Here is a 6,000-nt window from a genome sequence, read left to right as displayed (position 1 = left end):
TGATGGTTCGGAATGGCCTGTAATTTGCCAGCACCTCAGGATTGGTGGGAACATTTTAGAATTGAAGCATCTGCAAAACGTCCTCTGAGCTAAGGGAAGGATTGTGATGGCCAGCCAAATGACTGACTATCAAGAAGAATGGTTGACTGTCAGGATTTGCTCATTTTAGCATAGTAGCCATCCCAGACTGAGGATGATTGGTTTAGATTGTTGATTATTTTAATGGCCGTACTCGCTGACACAGATTAGAGCTCTCCATTTTATTGTTTATTTTATGTACTTATCCTAGTGGGGTGAACGCTAATATGCCAAAAAGAAATACTGGAGTATCACATTATTCTGACTGTAGGGAATCTTTTTCTTGATCATAAATCATTTAGCGACATATATCGCAGTTCTCTATACTTTAATTAATCTTTAAAAACATGTAAAAGAACCATCGATGTTTTTTTTACAACCATCTTATTTGATAATTATTTAAATTTTCTTTCCATTTATACTACCCTGCCACTCAAATATCTTCAAGCATTTTTCCCACTCACCTTCAGTCAAATCCATAGTGTGCAAATAATGTGTACTTACACTAGTTTTCTATCACTGAGTGTATGACTTTCAGATACATCATGTCATCTTAAACCTTATATCTATAAATGACCCGTCATGGATAGACAGTAATTTGTATGGAACAGATTAGTTATGAACTGTAGCAGTGAGTAATAGGGCTGGGCAATACATTCCGTTCCGCCGGGCAAATTGGCAGAGTTTTGGTCACTCTGCTTTAATCATGTTACACGGAGTTCACAGCAATTCCCCCAACCACCGGGTGGCAGAGTTTTTTCTCGCGTACGACTGGCCAACAGTAAGTTGGCGAGGGTGAGTGAGATTTGGCATCCCATAGTGAGATATTCGGGTGCTAGGAGGGCACCCAGCGAGATTTCCCAAATGCAGGTGGTTGCATGCAGTCACAGGTTATTGCGACCATTCACAGTCAGAAAGCTGCAGCTCGAGTAGAAAATCTACTTGAGTGGCAGACAAATCCACTCGAGAAGCAGAACCCTCTGGTGCACCACGTGGTTCGGTTCGCGCAGATTTTTTAGCATGGAACGAGCTCTCTACGCTAAAAATCAGTGCGAGCAGTGTGATGTGCCTAATTCTACCTGTTCACCGAACTCTGTGGAATTTCATGGAGTTTTCATGTACCTCCACTCAATTTTGCCGGAGAGAAATTCCATCCACCCCTAGTGAGTACCTGTCGGTGGTGACAAAATAGACATCATAAAAAATAAATGACCACAGGTCATTGCATAGCCATTGAAATTGAGTAGCATTATGTGCTGCAGGAAGTGATGTAATGTTTTGTTGATAGTCCTGATATAGCCTCATAGAAAGTCCCCTCTTCAGTAGTGTATGACTGCAAATAAGTATTTTGCTTTAAAGATAGCCTCTTGGTAATGATGGGCATGACACACTCTTCAGTTAGCATTAAGGTATGATTTCTTCTAGACATCCTTGAGATCCCTGCTTCTGCATTTCACACACTAACACTCTTAGGTAAGCCATTTGTTGTTAACTGCTTTAGCAGATTTAGCTTTCCTTTTTTCATACTAGAGCCATCTTCTGAAGACCACTGGGCTAATATGATATAATATTTCGATGGCCATGCACCCATAGGTTGAGTTCAGCTAGCGAGAAAGGCTGCATCAAAGAAGACATCCTGGAATGTGGGAGATGCAAGATGTCTTCAGAAAAGTATTCCATCAGTTTTTTGCATGGTAAACAATTACACAGGTGTACAATAAGATTGGGCCAGTCATGCATTATACACACATGTCCTCAGAGGATCACACTGCAGGTCTTTCAATTCATTGTGGTTCATATGGAACTGATGCTACCTTTGTCCTCTGCTTGATGCTCTCTTTCTTAGAAGGATGCCATTGATTTCTGCAAACATATCAGAGCTATTGATTCTGTTAACCATGTTTCAATAAGTATGCTTAGATTGTGATTGAAGAGGGCATCATGAATATTTTAAGGCATTTTTGATTGCAGACATGGCAATGATTAGGGCACCGCTGGAAGGTAAACAGCAGGTGAGTGGAGTGACAATGGAGTGGGCTTGGTGCTCGGTGGTGAAGATCCATGTAAACCCTGATGAGGTAGGGTGTCAGAGGAAGCCTTTCTTTAAAGTGGATAACTGTGTGTGCATACAAAGTAGTTAGAGGAGAGGTCAGCAGGTGGGTATCGCCAGACCAATGTGTTGGTGGCACAAAATTATTCTGGATTAGTTTTGGGGCTAGAAAGAACTGTCAGGGTGCATAAGGGTAGGCGTTTGTTTTAGAAAAGAGTGTTTGACATTTTATGAACTAAGGTTGTGAGGTTGTGCACACACTTGGTAGGCGGCATCATTTAGGGAACCAGGTTTAATATAAAAATTTGACAGATTTGCCTGGTTGAGTTAAAATTTAACTCTCCAGTTGTTGTGGACAATAATTGTCAGGAAGGGGTGGCACCTGGCACTTCTACGAAAGCAAGTGTGATATCCTTTCAACCATGTGGGTTTTTCATAGGAGAGGTAGTGTATATGCTGTTTTCTAGATAGGCAGTTCTGTTGTAAAGGTCCTGGGCCTGTATGCTTCAGAGGCAGATTTCAAAAACTTTTAAATCATAACACTACTTTTTATATAGCCCTATATCCTGCAGATGAGGGCTATGCCAGTTGTTAAATGCCTTGACCCAAGTTTATAGACCAGACCGCAGGCGGGGGCCTGTGACGAGGGAGATGGCCTTTAACACTGGTGTAGTCCAAGGCAAAGGGGTTAGAAGGCTATTAGAACATTCCCCACTGTGGATAGCATGGCATAAAATATAAAGGAAGAAACAGAAAGCAAAAGGTTTATACCAGCTACTGTTTGCCATGAGCCACTTCATTGTCTTCAATGAAGCTCCCAACATTCCTATGTTCTAATATAGCCTTTTATATACCGGTTGTTAAAGGCCCTGATCCAGAGTTACTGGTGAGGGCTGCTTGAGCCTGCCTGAGGCAGAAGGGCTATAAGGCTAGTAGAACATTCCACCCACTAAGGGTACAATGTTCTAAATTAAAAAGGAGAAAACATGAAGACAAACATTGGAATGTTGGAGCTCCAAGATTTGACCAGCCGTTATGAGCCTGGAGCTACTCCATTGTCTTCAATGAAGCTCTCAACATTCCAGTGTTCTAATTTGTAGTATCACTTTATCTCTTTAATTTTCTTATGAGCATTTCAGACTTTTATTTGTGGCAGTGTGTATGATGAATGCTCAGCACGGTTAAGTGGCACAAGCAACTGTGATAGTCTGTGAGAGAATATTGTGCTGCTGTTGCTAGATTCTGATCAATTTCTTTTAATCATGGTATGCTGTGGACCTGTAAGTTGTATTTCAAGATGGCAGCAGTTGGGCGTGTCTAATGCAGTTCTCTTCAGCTATCCTTTTTGTTTGCTAATTGGCTGGTAGATCTGTGAGCCAACTTAGTTTAATAGGGCCTGATGTGTCAAATGATTTTTCCCATTCTTTGTCTAAGAAGAAATGCAGACGGTTACACGTTAAGCGTGCTATCGTCTTGTGCAACTGCACTATAAGGATGTTTAAAATGTAAATACCTAAATAAATAGATAATGTAGATTTTCCTAGTTATTATGACCGAAAGTCTTAATTTTATTGAAGACACGGAGGCGAGTATTATGCTTTCTAATCTTGCATTTCTTGCAACAGCAGCCAGAAAGAGAATAAACTACAGTTCCCAGAGGGCCAGGAGACAACTGGGCCATGGGAACGTGAAAAAACGAGAGTACAGCAACAAATCAGCATCAAGTAAACAGATAAGAGGCCATACTGACTGCGCAGCTTCCTCTTTTCGCTGACGAGCTGGTCAGATAAAATCATTGAACAAGGGAAAAATAGAAAGAACAATAGAAACAGCCAAAGTCCAGGAGCAGACATCTTGAATCACAGGGAGCCAAGGCCAAAGTCCAACTTGAGCTTCTGGAGAAGGAGCCGGGAGAGCCGAGGAAGTCCACAAGGGTGAAGCACAAAGACGATGGAGGGAAGACCTCTTATGATGAAGCAGGTGGCAAGGCCGGATTCGCTGTAGGGAGGGAGAACACAAATTAGTAGTGTAGAGGTGGGATAATACTCGCCTCCGTGTCTTTAATACAATTAAGACTTTCCGTCATAATAACTAGGAAAATCTACATTTTATGACAAGACCGGAGGCTCGTATTATGCTTGTTCAAAGCATATTAATAACACCAGAAGCAACAGAATGAATAGGTTTACAATAGAACATGCAGAAAACACTGTCATTGGACCAATCAGCTGATCTCAGAATGTCCTCCAAGCTGGAACCGGACCAAAAGGCCTTAGAGGCCCTGGCTCCCCTGGCCTAATGCGCTCCGAAAACAGGGACGTCAATACCGGTAAGAGACATTACCCAACGAACCCACCTAGCGAGGGTAGGGGAAGAGACGGGAAGGTGGGGTTTGCGGAAAGAAATAAGCAGTTGGGAACAAGAGGACGCTCTGAGATTAGCAGTCTTTTGTTCATACACTTTCAAACATTGTCCCACACAAAGTTGTGGTTGGTCAGGAAAATAAGGATAAAACACTGAATCCAAATTAGTTTTAGTTCTCCTTCGAATCTGGAACAGAACACCCGTAGGGGAAAATTGTCGAGAAGAAATATCTAAAGCTCTAACATCTGAGACTCTTTTGATAGAAATCAAACAAAGCAACATAGTTAGCTTAGTAGATAACATTTTGAGAGATAAGTTAGAATTAGCAGGCCAATTCATGAACAGTTTAAGAACAACGGAAACATCCCATAAAAAGTTATACTTAGCCAACGGAGGTTTAGCACATCGAACACCCTTGAGGAGGCGACAGATCAGAGGATGAGCTCCAACTGGTTTGCCATCAATCTGAACATGGTTGAGGGAAATCGCAGAGCGATAAAGGTTGATGGTACGGTAGGCCTTACCTGAGCTGGCCTCAGAGGCCAGAAAATTGATTATAAAATTTAGCGGGCTGAAAGGGGATCGATATCCCTTTCCAAACACCAGCTTGCCCAAAGAGACCAGGCGGATTTGTATGCTTTGGAAGTCCCAGGGGCCCAGGCCTGATTGATGAAGAGAGCAGCTTCCTGCGAAATGAGGATGTTAGGAGGGGGAGGCCGAAAACTTTCCAGGCCGACAGAGTCAAGGAGTTGTCCAGAATGAGGCTGTGGCGAAGGCCCTGGGGATTGAGAAACAGGTCGTCGAAAGAAGGAAGCAGAACAGGAAAGTCTGTTGCCATCTCCAACAAGGAGGGAAACCAGATTTGAGCCTGCCAAAAGGGGGCAATCAGTACCAGAGAAGTGGCCTGGCGACGAACTTGAGACAGAACTCTGCTGATCATCAGAAAGGAAGGAAAAGCATAATTGAGGTGATGAGACCAGTCCTGAAGAAATGCATCTGTAGCAAGGGCCAGAGGGTCCGGCCGCCAACTGAAGAACTGGGGTACTTCAATTGACAGCTGCGGCTGGAAGCAAAAAGATCTATAGAGAAGGGACCCCATTTGCGAGAAAGAGACAGGAAACGGAGGGACAAAGCTTCCAATCGCTGGAATCGTGGAGGAACCTGGAGTGCCAATCCGCTACCAAATTGAGATTTCCGGGAAGATACTCCGCTGTTAAGGAGAAATGATGAGAGAGGCAGAATTCCCACAGACTTTTTGCTTAATCCGCCAGAGGCTTGGACCTGATCCCGCAGAGATGATTGATATAGCGAACCGCAGAAACATTGTCCATGCGGAGAAGGATGGAACATTTGATTCTGTCTTTGGTAAGGCTTTGGATCGCAAAGGAACCTGCAAGCATCTCTAAACAGTTGATGTGCAACTTGGACTCCTCTGCGGACCATGTACCTCCAGTCGAGATTGGTCCACATCGGGCACCCCAACCCGACAGGCTTGCATCGGATTCTAA

The sequence above is a fragment of the Lissotriton vulgaris genome, chromosome 9 (genome assembly GCF_964263255.1).
Source record: "Lissotriton vulgaris chromosome 9, aLisVul1.2, whole genome shotgun sequence".
Taxonomy (NCBI): Eukaryota; Metazoa; Chordata; class Amphibia; order Caudata; family Salamandridae; genus Lissotriton; species Lissotriton vulgaris.
This window is presented reverse-complemented; position numbering follows the sequence as displayed.